This window comes from Anarrhichthys ocellatus, unplaced genomic scaffold, assembly GCF_004355925.1.
Source record: "Anarrhichthys ocellatus isolate YVR2014 unplaced genomic scaffold, GSC_Weel_1.0 scaffold27, whole genome shotgun sequence".
NCBI lineage: Eukaryota > Metazoa > Chordata > Actinopteri > Perciformes > Anarhichadidae > Anarrhichthys > Anarrhichthys ocellatus.
This window is the reverse complement of record NW_022280057.1, coordinates 4,208,482-4,222,736: the sequence shown is the minus strand read 5'-3', so window position 1 is coordinate 4,222,736 and position 14,255 is coordinate 4,208,482. Positions and strand designations below refer to the sequence as shown.

Sequence of the window (14,255 nt, the reverse complement as noted above, 5' to 3'; positions counted from 1 at the left end):
TTGGGAGCAAACTCTTGGAATGGTGTGGGCAGGATGGGTGTTAGCGGGGTCATTCTCTATCCACTCGGCCGTTGGCTAAACCCCCAACCCTGAACAGCAGTTATAAAGTCATAGCTCCACACTCCGTAGTCTGGAGGGTGGTGTCTTCTTCTAGTCTTTCCAAAGCCAAATTGTACACTTTACTAATATTCTAATGGGCTCTACTGGTTTATATGAGATGTCTGGAGAAGATAAAATTATTTCAGGTATCGGCCCCACATCATTTTGACAACTCTGTTCTGTAAAACCCTTTTCTTAAGAGCTTATACCATAGGCGACCCGCGCTTACAGTCTGTGTGCTGCATTATTTTTGACCAAGCGTGTCCTTAAGATTGAGTGCTTCTATTTGGATGAAACCGTCTTGAAGGGGTTTTGGTTCAGCCAGAGGAGGGTCTCGGAGGAGCTCTTCATCATCCCGTACAGTCACTTTCACCGGTCAGCGGATTAAGAAAACATGCAGTCTCACGGAGGAGTTGGAGGTTGGGGTTTACAGTGAATTTTACAATTGATGGTTGAAGATCAGGAACGGTGAAGCCAGATTTTGTGCATACATTTCCATACAGCATTGCAGATTCAGACAGCGACAGAAAATGGAATAACCTTTTTGTTGGGGGGAAAAAAAAAAAAAGCTCATTCACAGCCAAATGAAAATGTCAGAACTTCACAGACAGTTTTGAAGAATAACTTCCCCCTGAGCCAATGTGACGCAGAGAGTAAATGTGGACTGACATCAGAGGTTTAGTGCAGGGAAGTGAGCTTTGTTGAAGCAGTTTTTTACAGCAACATAACTATACGCAATGAGAAGCAGGCCTGTGAAGCACACAAGCTCATAAACACAGTGTTACTGACTCAACTATGAGCGATTATCTAAACTCTCTGCATATTCTTATTCGCCGAGGAGGAATCGTAATCAAAAGTAAACGCAGCCTGATCATTTTCCCAAGTGAACCATGTTGACACTTTGATCCACTCGTATCTGATCCGTGCATCAAAACCGCCATCTCCATAGATGATCCCCTGCATTATCGTTAATATCAAGCTGTCTCCTCTCTCGTCTGTCCTCGCTTTTCATATTCATCAATTGGAAGCCTATTAGCTGCAGATGGTTTCAGGTTGACATGTTGACTTAATTGGAAACCGCTCATGATATAAATAACCGACCTTGACCCACTTGAGTGCTTTGTGTTAGAGATGGTCACGAATGGGGATGTGCTGTGAGTGCAGAGGAATAATGACGAAGCGCTGCAGCCATAGAGCCATACATCTTTTGAATCATTTCAGCTCGCATGCGACTAAATCACTCTTATGGCGCTGAAGGGTAATAAAAATAGTAGTTATTTGTAATCTTTTATCAATATTTTTTTTTTTTACTAATGATGGATTAAGTGACTGTTATTACTGTAGCGGTAAACCTTCTGAGAGGTACTTGCTTTACTTCATTGTTTTCACAGCTTCACTGTTTTGGTGCACTCTCATCAGCGATGTTTACAGATGCAGGCAGCTGTTTTTCAGGGTAAAAGCTCTGATAAACGCTGTTCGCTACCTGTCCAGTGCTATATGGCAGTCAGACAAAGTTAGCAATAGCAACTAGCTACTGGACATATAGTGGAGCATTTAGCAGCTAAAGAGACAGATTTTCCCCTCAGGAGATATTGACCGCGATGCTTAGATTGCGCCGTGTCTCATCGATGTGTGAAGGCAATGGTTTTGCTAACACATTTGTCATCTCTGAGACTGTAAGTTGTTTTTCTTCGATGTGTTTGAGGTGATGGAGTTGGTTTTTGAGATGTTCGGTTACTTTGATTTTCAGAGGATGTGTCTCTGGGTAGAGGCTGTTACTACTCAGGTTCAGCTTGTGCCAAATGAACCTGGAACTTGATCGCTCTTTTAATCATGTGGAGAGACGGAGGGAATTCCCCCAGCTCTGCTTTGCATGCATGGTTTGGGCTGTTCAAGTGGACATTGAGGATTTCTTAATGGAACTGTTGGTGACATTTTTTTCAATTGGGGTTATATCCCAAGATAACTGCCACTGGTTCAGAAGAGGGACCCCACAATTCACTTCCAAATTGTGACTGAGTTTATTTAGAGATCTACTTATGCTATAGTAGGCCCTGTGTGCCTTCTTTCTATGCGAGGGAATTTATTGTTTTTCCAAAATATTGCTCTGCATTTTGTAAAAAAACAAGTTTCTTGAGATATTCTGCTACTTTGATACATCCATTCAGCTCAGTGTATCTCAGACCCAGCTGGTCCTTCTTTTTTGAGTTTGACTTTTCAGAGGAAGTACGCAGAGTTCTGCTCAGCATTGCTCTCCCTGTTCTAGACATGTACAACAGGATCCCTTGGAGAGGAGATGAAGTTGTTATCCTCGGGCACCACACAGCTTCACATACCCCCCCCCCCCCCAGAATCTACCTTTTGATGTCCTATAAATTACGAAGCCTCTCATCTTGATCATAATGAACCTATAGTCTTGAAGATTCTGCTGCATTTCTGATAGATATCTCCATGCAGCGTACGGTAACTTGTGGACAGTTACTGTCACTTCTCCAGCCCCGGACAAAATACCACTATGATGAAATAATAGCACAGTGTAAAGTACACCAGGTGTGGAGAAAAGACCAGCAGGTTACATGTGGTTTAATTAGCTTTGAACCGGTTCTAAATCCACCGTCCGCTCCCCCTTGCAAACAAATCCACAGGGTGGTAGAACTGGCCTCTTTCATCTGTACGCTGACATTTCACCACTGCCAACATTAAAATGTCATGGCTCTAGTATCGCTGTTTGTCTGGAAAAACCGTTTACATGATTAGATTACTATTGGATATTAAATGGACAAAGGTTAGAGGACGATTCTGGGTGTTTCTCACTAATGACGGCTTTGATCAAACTGCAGTAACGTGTGGATGGTATTTTCAGGGTCTGTTATTACAATGTGCAGGGTGACTGAATATGTTCAACATCAGAATGTGTGAGGCAGGACAAGAAGTGACTCGGCTAGTGAGTAGTTTATTTAACAGTAGTCAATTTTATCTTGTGTGTTCAAATTCCAGGTGGTGCCCAACCTTGTCTGAACAGTGTCACCTTGACCACAGGGACTATATGTAAGAAAAGTAGTCGTGTCACTGTGCGACCTCATCACTAGTCAAAACGCTGGTCTCTTGTCTCTGCACCGGCGAGGTGATGCTCTGTCTGATTCTCCCTTTCTTGCTCGTCTCGTGTGGCCTCAAGGTTCAGCAGTTTGTTCTACCAACTCTGGGCCGTTAATCCCAGCTGCCTCCCATCAGTTTGCTTCGCTGTCTGCCTGTCTTTGTCAGACCTTCTGGCCCTTTTGCGCAGCACTCTGGAGCTCTTACAATTCTCCTTTTTTGTTTCAACCAGACTGCAGATGGTTGATTGAAAATGCTGTAGCCAGTTTCGTCTGATTGTCCACAGCAGCTGGCAGAGGAGGCACTAGACAAAGTATTTTACTGCAGAAAACAGTATAGGAGTATACGGCATGCAGCAAAACAAAGACTCACTTCCTTTTTGACACCGGACACACACATCTAGGCACACAGTGAAAAAGTACAGTACATCAGAAACCTGATCAAAGTGCTCAGATGATTGCATGGAGCAGATGTGTGGAGGGTTTAAATAGGACTCATCAACCAAAGGGTTATAAAACAATGCCCTCATTTTATATGAACAAAGACGCTTGTGATGATAATCCTTGGTCGATTAATACAGGATGACATTTACTGGTAATCCTGTGGGATTACTGTGAGACGAGATGACTATTATAGTGTGGCAGTTGGCAAATCTGAGCTCGATCAGATCAGTAGTACAAGTGAGGGAGGTACAGAGCAGGAATTTAAAACATCTTTTAGCAAAAGGTTCTTCGGTTGTTTAGACGTAGTTCTCTAAACAGATATTTAGGTGGCAAATTATAAAATAACAATCGCATGTTGAGATTTTCATCTTGTTTTATTTATGCATGTTTTGTATCAAACGGCTCATTTGCAGGAGAAACATTGCTGTTTGTCATTTGACTTGAGTGTTTGTTTTGTTTGTTTTTTGGGCCTGAGTTTTTGTCCCTGTTACTGAAGCATGGTACATATTGAGTGTTAGTGCATGAGTCAGTGGATGATTGAGTGACTAAGCTTGCCAGTGCTCCTGTCTGTGTTTATGTTCTCTAAATGCATTCATGTGTGCACGAATATGACTTTCTCTGCCACTTTCACTTATGCACTCCTTAAGGAAAAGTGACAGGAACATAATACATTTCCACGTCAATGCAGCCTGCAATGTCCCGATTTACACAATGCATTAAAGCAAGCTGTATATGTTTCCATACAGCTTCCACACAGCTGAGCAAAACAGTTTTCCATACAGCTTGCTGGATGGTGTGTGCAATCAATTCCCACAGGATGCAGAGGCTATTTGGAGAGGGAGGTCAGGTTAAAGGCGAGTCCCCAAAGACACAAATTTCATGTAGGGATATGGGGAAAATCACGCATACATGAAAGCTGCATGAAGCGAGGGTGAAATGTCTACTGCTGACTTTGCATGAGAAAATGAAGCTTCCTGTACACATGTGGTGGACAAAAGGCCAATTTCAGTCAATTTAGCAGCAGACATTTCAGGCCAACCACTGAAAAACATATCCAATGTACATTTCTCGAAAAGAAGAGAGAGAAGTGATGCTAACGGCACAGAATTAAAGCTTGTACTAAATGGAAAATTCTGAAAAACTATTTAAAACGTTGCTGTAAATGAGTCCTCTTTGCAGACTTCCCATGGATGTAATGTAATTAATTCGTGAGCAGTCGAGGAACATTGACTTAATTATTACGTTCATGAGTGCAACATGTGCAGCAGAGAAAACAGCTTAGGGTGAGGTCACTTTGATGCACTTGCTCCCGGGGCTATACTAAGATAGGTCAGGTTTGTTTAGTGCTGTTATTGCTCGACATGTGTGCGTGTTTCTCTTCGTGTAACAATCTAATAATGTTAACAAGATGTTGGCCTCTGCAGCAGCCTGAGGATGAGGCCCGATTCTTAAAGTTACTGCAGGTTACAGACAGTAACGCGCGTCTTTCCTCCTCCTCATGCTTCCTGCATGCGTCCCATTCAAAATGCAACTGTATACATTTAAGGCTGTAAAATAAGTCACAACCCGATGCCTCAATTTCATGGTCCAGTCTTGCATGTTTGTTTTTCTTTTGTAGATGTGTTTTCTCCTTGATGCTTTTTACTGTAATAAGCGGTGGTGGGGTCAATTTGTTTCTTCTTTAAAAAGGTTTGTACTGTAATTCCTATTAATTTTGATGTACAATTTATGTCGCATACAAACAAATTCAATACATTTATATATGCATTTGATTTGATACGTTTTGTATCACAAAGTTAGGAAAGCAATGTGTAAGTTGATCCTAATGTCTTACACATAAAAGAATGGCGCCATTCACTTCCTCACAGTGAGGGATACAGCTTATTAATTAAACACTGTTATCGGATCAGTACTCGGCATTGGACTATACACAAAACCCAGGTATCGTATCGGGACTACTAAAGGTCGGATCGCTGCATCACTAATAGACTGTGAAGAGAAAAATGAAGAAAAAATGTCAAAGAGCTGCTGAGCGCAAATAAGTTCTTACTGAAAACTAAAACCCTGCAGATGCAAAAACTAATGAATCTAATTTACAGAAAATAATGATCTGTGTCATAACCACTTACCTGCTTACTTGCCCACCCCGTGTACCAAGTCTTCACACATGATCTATCAAACCATCATACCTGGTTAAGGAGAAACACCTGTGATGAAACTACAGCTACTTTCATCTACATTCACATGTTACGGATGGTCAGTGACTTCACCAATATGGGAAAAGCTCTGTCCCGACGCTTCGTTCTTGACCAACAAGTATGCAGAATAACAAATGATGTGACTGATAAATGAGTCCGGCAAACCCAGATACCATGCAACATTAGGCTGGAGCAGAAGGGTTTACTTTGCTCCAAAAGCCTCAAATAATGATCTATTGAAAAGCTCTGTAGACGTCTGCTCCGGGATAACACGGATACCTTTTTATTTGATTCAGAAGAAATCATTTTCCTCCATTTTTAATGAGGATTCTTTGTCAAGCGGTTATCATGTCCCCGTAATAAGCTACAAATACTTCACATTGTTCTGAACATTTACCAATGTCATTTGTATAATTTATGAGACCATTTTTAAAGTATTCCCTCCACAAATGCAAACGCATATGTTTAAATGCGTACGTGATATGTTGTGTGTACATGCCTTGGGGGTCTAGTGGCTCCAGAAGCTGCATACATGCATCACCAATGAGCTAACACTGATGATTAATGCAGATGAGGACATATTATGGCTTAAGAAAAGTGTGTCACAAAAAAACGAAGGTGATGGTTACAATTGTCGGTGGCAAGTCTGAAAGTGAAGAGCAAGGAAATCCTGAGTCAGAGAGGGAGAGATTAAAAATGTTTCCAGGGCTTAAAGACGGGGAGAGGCGGACAAATTGGGGGAAAAGTGACACAAAAAGTGTGGATTTATGCGAACCTTAACTGTACAGCACACTGCTGTTTTCTCAAACTGCGAGCGTCACAGGTTCACACATTACTGAGAAGATTTCACTCTGTCCTAGAGAATAAAAAGTCTGAGGTCATTTTCTCAAACTGACGTGCGCTATATGTTCTACATTTCTATTTCATGCTATTTGTGCTCGTCATCCTCTGCGGTTGCCTCTAACCACAGGCCTCCACATTGAGCTGATTGAGTTTACTCTGTGTCATGGATAGAAGAATGTGCTCAAAGGGCTGCTTTAAAGGTCACGTTGTAGGCTTCACTTGTCTTTCACATAATATAGCTTTCAGGTTGCTCAAATCTCCCACATCGGAACCATCCACATAGACAACCAGTCTAAACATGTAGACATGTCATCCCCAGGGACGGACATACTGTTATTTAGTATTTCTAGAGTTTAATAACCTGAACTTCTATTGCCAGGCAAAAGACGTTCTCCTTAAAACCAGTTTTATGTTTTCACCAGTGTTAAGCAACCTGACCAAATACATGGAGGCGAAGTCCTGCCCTTTCCAGTGGACCACATTGGGACCTTATTTAGAAAAAAAATATGTACGTCATTCAAGACATATAAAGAGATATAATAATGTTCTGATCCCCTTGCATTGTGCCATGAATTGCATATACGGTGTTGGTTGATTTTAAAAGATAATTCTGCATGTTAAGAAATTTGCATTTGGTTGTTCATAAGACCGTGACTGTTGCTCATAAGACCGTGAAAAAAAAAAGAAGTAATTGGAAAGGGAACACACACAATAGTCACATAAGTGATGTCTCTCGCTGTGTGTTTCCTACCAGGATGAACTCTCATGAACAACGGGTCTTGTTATTTCGCTTCCCTGCTCATAAAAAAGATTTGTTGTATAAAATGCATTCAGTAAGCCAGCGTTACATTTGTGCGTGGAACATAGCAAACTACATGTTGGTGTTGGGGACGTATATTGTGCAGGACGAGGGAGTTCACTGAGAGGTTGCACACGAAACTAAATGGACAACTTCGACAAACCTTAGACATTCTGCAACTTTCTTTATTTGCAAAAACGGGATCAAAATAAATAGTCTTTCGCTGTTTACTACCGTACATGTTTTTTTTAGACATAAGGTTCCATGGGGAACACCAGAAGAAAAATAACTTTCTATGGAGGAACTCCATTAACTCTGAGCTTTTAGTTGAATCTGACGCCTGCATTCTTTGCTGTTTGTCTTCACTTTGATCAGTTTCAAAAAAACCCTTCTCATGTTGTGTTTGTCTATTTTACAATCATTCATTCTTGAATCTTTCTTGAGATGCCAGGAAGGCAGATGCATGTAATTATACTGGCATCATTTTCTTATTTAATCATAGGCGTACAGAAGTGTTTAACAGGGATGCAGAGGCTTAGATGTAGGTTTATAGAATGCATTTGGTGTTGGAAAGAAAATGCCTCCCTTTTTTTTTTTTTCTCTTGGAACAGCTGTTCAGAGTTTGTTCAATCAACTGACTATGTTCACTCTTGAGTTAAGCTTGTATGTGGTGAAGGCTTGTGAAACAACCTCTCTGCAGACAACAGAATGCCTTTCCATCCATCCTGTTTGCTGGAATGCTGTTGCTTGTAGAGCTGCTACGCTGAGCCAATAGGAACTTCCCTGACAGACTAAACAGACTTTATATTGCTTAATTTCCTGTTCCCGTTTCTTTGGGTTTGACAAATGAAAGAAAAGGCTTTGAAGGTTGTCTATCCACAGCAATATACAAACGGTACAGAACACGGTTTTAGGAAACGCCGCACACAGGTACCCGCATACTTAACCTCACACACTGTTTACACACAAGGATACTGTGCAACTGTTCTCCGAAATCTTCAAAGATGCTTTAAGATCAACCAGCTCTCCAGCTCAGATCCCGCTTAAGCCAATTTATTGACCTTAGTGCAGACATGAGTTTGATCTTTGGAGGATTGTCTGATTTGTTTTGACATCATTTTTGTTTCCCTTCTTTTCTCTTTTCCTCATTTACTATCCCTCCTTTCTGTCTGCCTCTCTCCTACTCTGATACATCCTTTTTCTGATGTACAGAAAACCGCTTCCGATGGGATTAGAAGCTTGAACTGTCAGGGTTAGCTGGATGTTAGGGATGTTGGAGTTGGAAGGGTGGAGGGTCGGAAACCACCTCAAGGGTACTGATCCCTGAGTCTGCAGGTGTCAGTTTAAGCATGAGGAAAAGCTCTGCCTCGTGCTGCTAGAGAAGAGAAGAGAAGCAGGAGAGGCAGCTGCGCTCCAGGCCCTGGAAATCAGCAACAGCTTAAAAACGTCAGACCTCCATGCCCCGGCTTTGTGTTTTAATCCAAAATAAATCATTAAAAGGTTATGTAGTAATACTGAACTTCAGAACTGCTGAACCACTCAGATTACAGTTCTGCTTCGAAGGCAAAGTAACGCACTTTCATTTTAAGAGTAAGATGCAATTTCAGTCTGACCCAAGCTGCCTGTTCAGTCCGCGCTTAATGAGTCCGGTGGCTAGGCCATGAACCGCTCTTTGGTTGGTGGTAATTGGATGTTTGTGGTTTAGGTTTCAGTCCCAAATTGAATCTTGATCCAATTAACCCTTTATGCACTGTTACAATACCAATACCACACTGCTGTCTATTTCCATTTTGATTATGGTAGCAGCTGATATATGGTGGAAGTGTCGGGGAGCAAAAGAGAGATTGAGCGTTTTGATTTTTCGATCCACTATTTGCTGTTTGATTATATAAACGTTCTGGATCAATGAGAAGTCAACACCACCAGGTCTGCAAATGTTGGCACAAATGTTTCTCAGCAGCAATATATTGTCATAAAACACAGAAATGCATGAGCCTGATGGGAGGAAGTGTGATTAAAAAAAAAATGCAGTTTAATAAATCTAAAAATATTTCGTACACTCACTCTAAAAATTGATTTTCACATAAAATAACAGATTGCTTATGGTCCAGCGCTGGTCCAAATGTGGGAAATCAATCAAAACCTTCGCAGCTGCACTTTTGAGTACTGCAACTTTTGGTACTTGATTAAATTGATGTAGTGCTTTTACATTTTGTAAGTTTCTTCTTCATACTAGGTTCAAACGTCTTCAGAAGGCTTTGTCTGATAGAACAATAACTATTCATATTGTTATAAATAATGACATTAAAGCAGACCTGTACATTTTTATCATCTTTATGCAGACAGATTCATCTTCATGTGAATCATTTCCAAATACTGTTTTTAGTTTCCATCCAGGGGGTAAACTTCATTCTTAAGAAAAGTGTATAAACCCATTGATCATATCAATGAGTTTATCAATCGTGAGGAAGAACGATTTTTGGCAATTAACTGAGGTGTAAGACTGCCTGGATCATTTTATTTAATTGTTATAAGAGTAGATTTAAATGTACCTGCAAATGTCACTTCAGTGTGGTTCATACCACATCTTACAGCCATCCTATGGCTCGTAAGCCTCAGAGCAAATTTGTGTTCTTTGTCTTGTTTACCCTCTGATGTCCGGCCTGCCAGCTGCTGTCAATCAAGCATGAACACGTACAGTATGTCCCTCCGGCAACTGAGACAAAAAGATGTATATCTGATATTTCCTCAAAGAAGAAGTTAAGGCATTGACATTATTTATGACTACAAAAAGGGATGGCTGAATATTGATATTAAAGTCCAACTGAAATCGCATCCAGTTATTATTATTATCATTATTATTATTAGTAGTAGTACTACTTCCTATGTGTAGAGACTTCTTCAGTTCCTAAAAAAAGCTTTAGTAAAATGTCACCTCTCATCCTCTGCACCATCATTCTCTTCTAAAAAAAGACTGTTGTTGACTCTGATCGTTTGCAAGGGCATCTGAAATCGATAAGTTAGAACAGCAACTCTTATTACTTATTACGTTTCCACACCTTGACAGCAGCTCGCCAGGCCTGATGAGGAGCACACACACACACACACACACACACACACAAATAAGCACCTCAAGGTCTCCTTCATGTTTGAGCGACCACAGAAATTATGTGCTGATGACACCTAAACAGATTGTGTAATTACTTTTGCCCTGGTGGCCCTGGCCTGCAACAGAGATTTCCAAGTCCTGAAGCAGGTTATTACCGATCCCAAATTTTAGTGTTTGGATGCACCTGACATTAATCATGTGGTGCAAAAATGCTCAAGTTCAAGTTGAGCTTCCAGGACAAGGAAAGACTGGAGGAAAGGGGGGAAGCCTAACGGGGTTAAAGATTGCGGGTGACATTGGAGCGGGGAGTGCATCCTGTGTTCAAATTGTGATCCCTTCTGTGCTTGTTTGTTCTACTGAAAGCCGGCAGGCAAAGGTCATCTTAGTTTTTTCTGGGCACTTTATGTTAAACAGCATGCCCTGCTAAAGAACATATAAACTACAGAGCACTGATGAGGTGGTAGATTCGTCGTACAAACAGACCATCAGGCAGGTGTTAGGCTGGTGGTCTAAATTAATCTCGACATACTTAAATAGCTCTCTACTAATTTGCTCATTTATTGTTTCTTCAGGCGCATGCTGCCTTCCGGCACCTTGGGAGAAAACACTATATTTTGTGCTCACCTGCTACGTAGAAGAAGAAGAAGAAGAGGGAACGTAAAGATGTCAAAGCACTGACAAGGTGAAGAAATGGGTCATGATGTCTTCTTTTTATATTTAACTGTGAGGGAATGATGGCCGGGCTCTTTTTAGTTAGTGTTCAACTGCAGATACAGAGCAGATTAATGTTGACTCCTCTCACTCGCCTCACCTGAAGTCGTGTTGGTTCAGTCAGTAGCAGTGAAATGATTAACTGCCAGAGTCGTGACACTACTAGAGGTCAACCCAAGTGTCCTCGGTATTATAAAATATAGACTGAGGAATGACGGAAGATTAAATATATGTATATATTCTGTAGTAATCAACTCCCACCTTTTTAATGTGAGTTCAGACCTCATAGTTATGATGATGATGATAATACTTGTAATAAATTTGGTTCCTAGTCAATAATCCGAAGTTTCCAACAACAAGAATTTAATCTCAGTGTGAAACTCCCCGGTGGAAGCGAAGGTTAACCTTGCTTCAGAGGTGTAAATAAAGATCTGTGCTGTGGTCTCCTCTGAGAAAGCAGGTGGTATTGGTGACATAATCACACCTGTGGAGGGAAATGAGAACGACAAGAGACGGTTATTAACAGAGTACAGGGTTTTGAAATTGATTCATCAGGTGTGAGACAGCAGTTACCTTCCTCTGCACACCGTTTGCTCATAGTTGCAACATCCAGGTGCATACTGCCACCTACTGTACATGATTTTATGATGTTAAACTTTGAAGTATTCATTCATATTCAATACCGCACACAGAATAGTTCAACAAATCCTGCATTCAGAATTGTAATTTAGTAAAAGTACAGCAGTATTCCTGAAGTCAAACCTTTTTATTTACTGTTGTGCTGGTAAACCACACCAACATATTTCATGAGCTTATATGTTTGATGTGTAAAATCATAATCACAAAATGGAAGTACATCAAATATAGGCCTACATCAAAATTGTCCTGAAACATTTTGGTTTGGCTTTTTGGTAAAAATCCCAGCCCGTGTGCTGGAAACAAACCTCAAACCAAAACTAGCGTCTGCATTTTGGAAAACCGAAAAATGTCACCAAATACACGGACACATTGTATATTGTTGACATATTATGGGATCGTTGGACCCACAGGGGATTTTGCTACTCAAGCTACATTCTACAGTTTATGAGAACGGAGACAATTAATGTATATTTTATGTTTTAATTTGTTATTATATATATTTATTTCTCCATGTGCATTGGAAAGTAAAAACCAGTGGTTTACAAAGTTTCTCTGTGCTCATCTTAACGACGTGAACATACAAGCAGGATCACAAATGGTTTGAAAGCCAATGATGGTCCAGTGTTCAACAGACTTTTGAAACGGTATTTGCGTATCCAATAACAAAATGTCTGGAGGGGATCTTCAACCTTTACCTCTCAACTCAAACTATGATTTTACAACTGGGAGCATCAGGTACATCTTAAATATTAACTTCACTGAGAAACTCGAGAAGACTTCTTTTTCTTTTTCTATTTTTTTTTTCTTTTTTTCTTCAAGGGGACCTTGACAGTTGGTGTCAATGAATAAGCATTACCTATTCGCTGTTCCTCTCCACTATTCCTCCTCATTTTCCCCAACAATGTCCCAGTGACAGCCCGACTCTGTCTCTGGTTTAACTCCCTCAGCGGAGGATTAGTCAGGTGAGGATTTGCCACAACAGGTCGACTTTTTCCATGCATCAAATCGTGTTCACGAAGCATGCCGTCCTTCTGAGGGATGCTGCGCAGTCCTGACAGTTTTTTCAGCTGGGAAACGCGCGCTTCCTGTCAACTGAAATTCCTTCTAGACACCACACTGTGATGACACCTCTCTGGTGCCCACACAGCATTCATATCTGATTTCACCAGGACAAACGCACAGACAGAAATGGCAAGGTAACATTTACTGTACTGCTAGGTTAATGTTTTAAGTCTGTTTTTAATGCAATACCCTCATGCATTTACTTTGAAAAACACTTATTGATTGTTGATACTAGAGGTGAAGTGATCCCTTCCTGGCATCACTCTGATACAGTCTCTGTTCTGTGCAAAAAGGCATTCTCAAGTTTAGTCGACTCTCAAGTGAGAATCTACCAAAGTTGGTTCTTTTAGTACAAATTTCTCTTTGACTTTTTCCAGACAGGTTTTCCTTGCGTGATGACAAGTATCTGGAGACTTAAATCTATATTTTCTATGGTGTTTCAGCCTTGTTAAATATGATATATGTAGTTTATGGTTTCACATTTGTAAATGTATTATTCTTGCTTACACTTGAAGAGCTTTGTACAATGTATACAAGCTCATCAACCTTGATCAGTGTGGATGGAGGTGCAGCTGCTGGCGCTCTTGGGTTTGAGTTTGTTTTTTTTTGCTGGGTACGTTTACAGTACAGGTGCTGTTGAGGTTCTGAGGCACCGAAACATCATAAAAAAAGTGAGTGCAAGTGATTGACGGTGTGCAAGACTTTCTGCATCACAGTTCCAAGTCTAGAATTTGACGCTCCTGCCGACAAGACTTCGTACTAAATGATCACGGTTTGATCGTGATCCCTGAGTTAAAGGGGTCAGTTTGTCCAACTCTCCTCCTAAATAATGGCATCAAACCAGCTGTAGCCCCTTTGGCCAACAGAAGGTGATGTGTTGTGGAACCTCTTTATCCTGGGATAAAACACACGGTTCAATGTCCAGTCCAACAACACAACTGCACTCGTTTGCCCTGAGCCAGGTGTCTTTGCTTTGAGAAATCGACGTGTGTGTGTGGAGGGATGGAGCCAGTGTCTACTTGGTCTCCATGAACTATATTGAGAAAAGTCTAAAAACTGGTTCCTTTTATATTTACTTGGAATAAAACTTGGACAATATCTCGACGTGAACTGCATGGGCTTTAATGATCCATCATTGCCTTCTACTGGGAGCGCATTCTCCTGGAAGCAAAGAGGATATTGACCATGTCCCTGTGTCTCCATTTTCCTTGACAGACGAGGTGTGTGTGTGTGTGTGTGTGTGTGTGTGTGTGTGTGTG

At 40.9% G+C, this 14,255-nt stretch overlaps 1 protein-coding gene across 2 annotated transcripts in view; it reads left to right on the top strand.

Annotated features, from left to right (window-relative positions):
* The window catches only part of pmt (phosphoethanolamine methyltransferase), a 30,856-nt gene that overhangs the window by 2,215 nt on the left and 14,386 nt on the right, over positions 1-14,255 (top strand). Inside the window, exon 2 of one of the 2 annotated variants that reach the window (XM_031862773.1) lies at positions 11,157-11,266. The exons of the other annotated variant lie outside the window; for it this stretch is intronic. The gene's annotated coding sequence lies outside the window, so the exon portion shown is untranslated. The remainder of the gene's footprint in view (positions 1-11,156; positions 11,267-14,255) is intronic. 2 annotated transcript variants of the gene reach the window in all.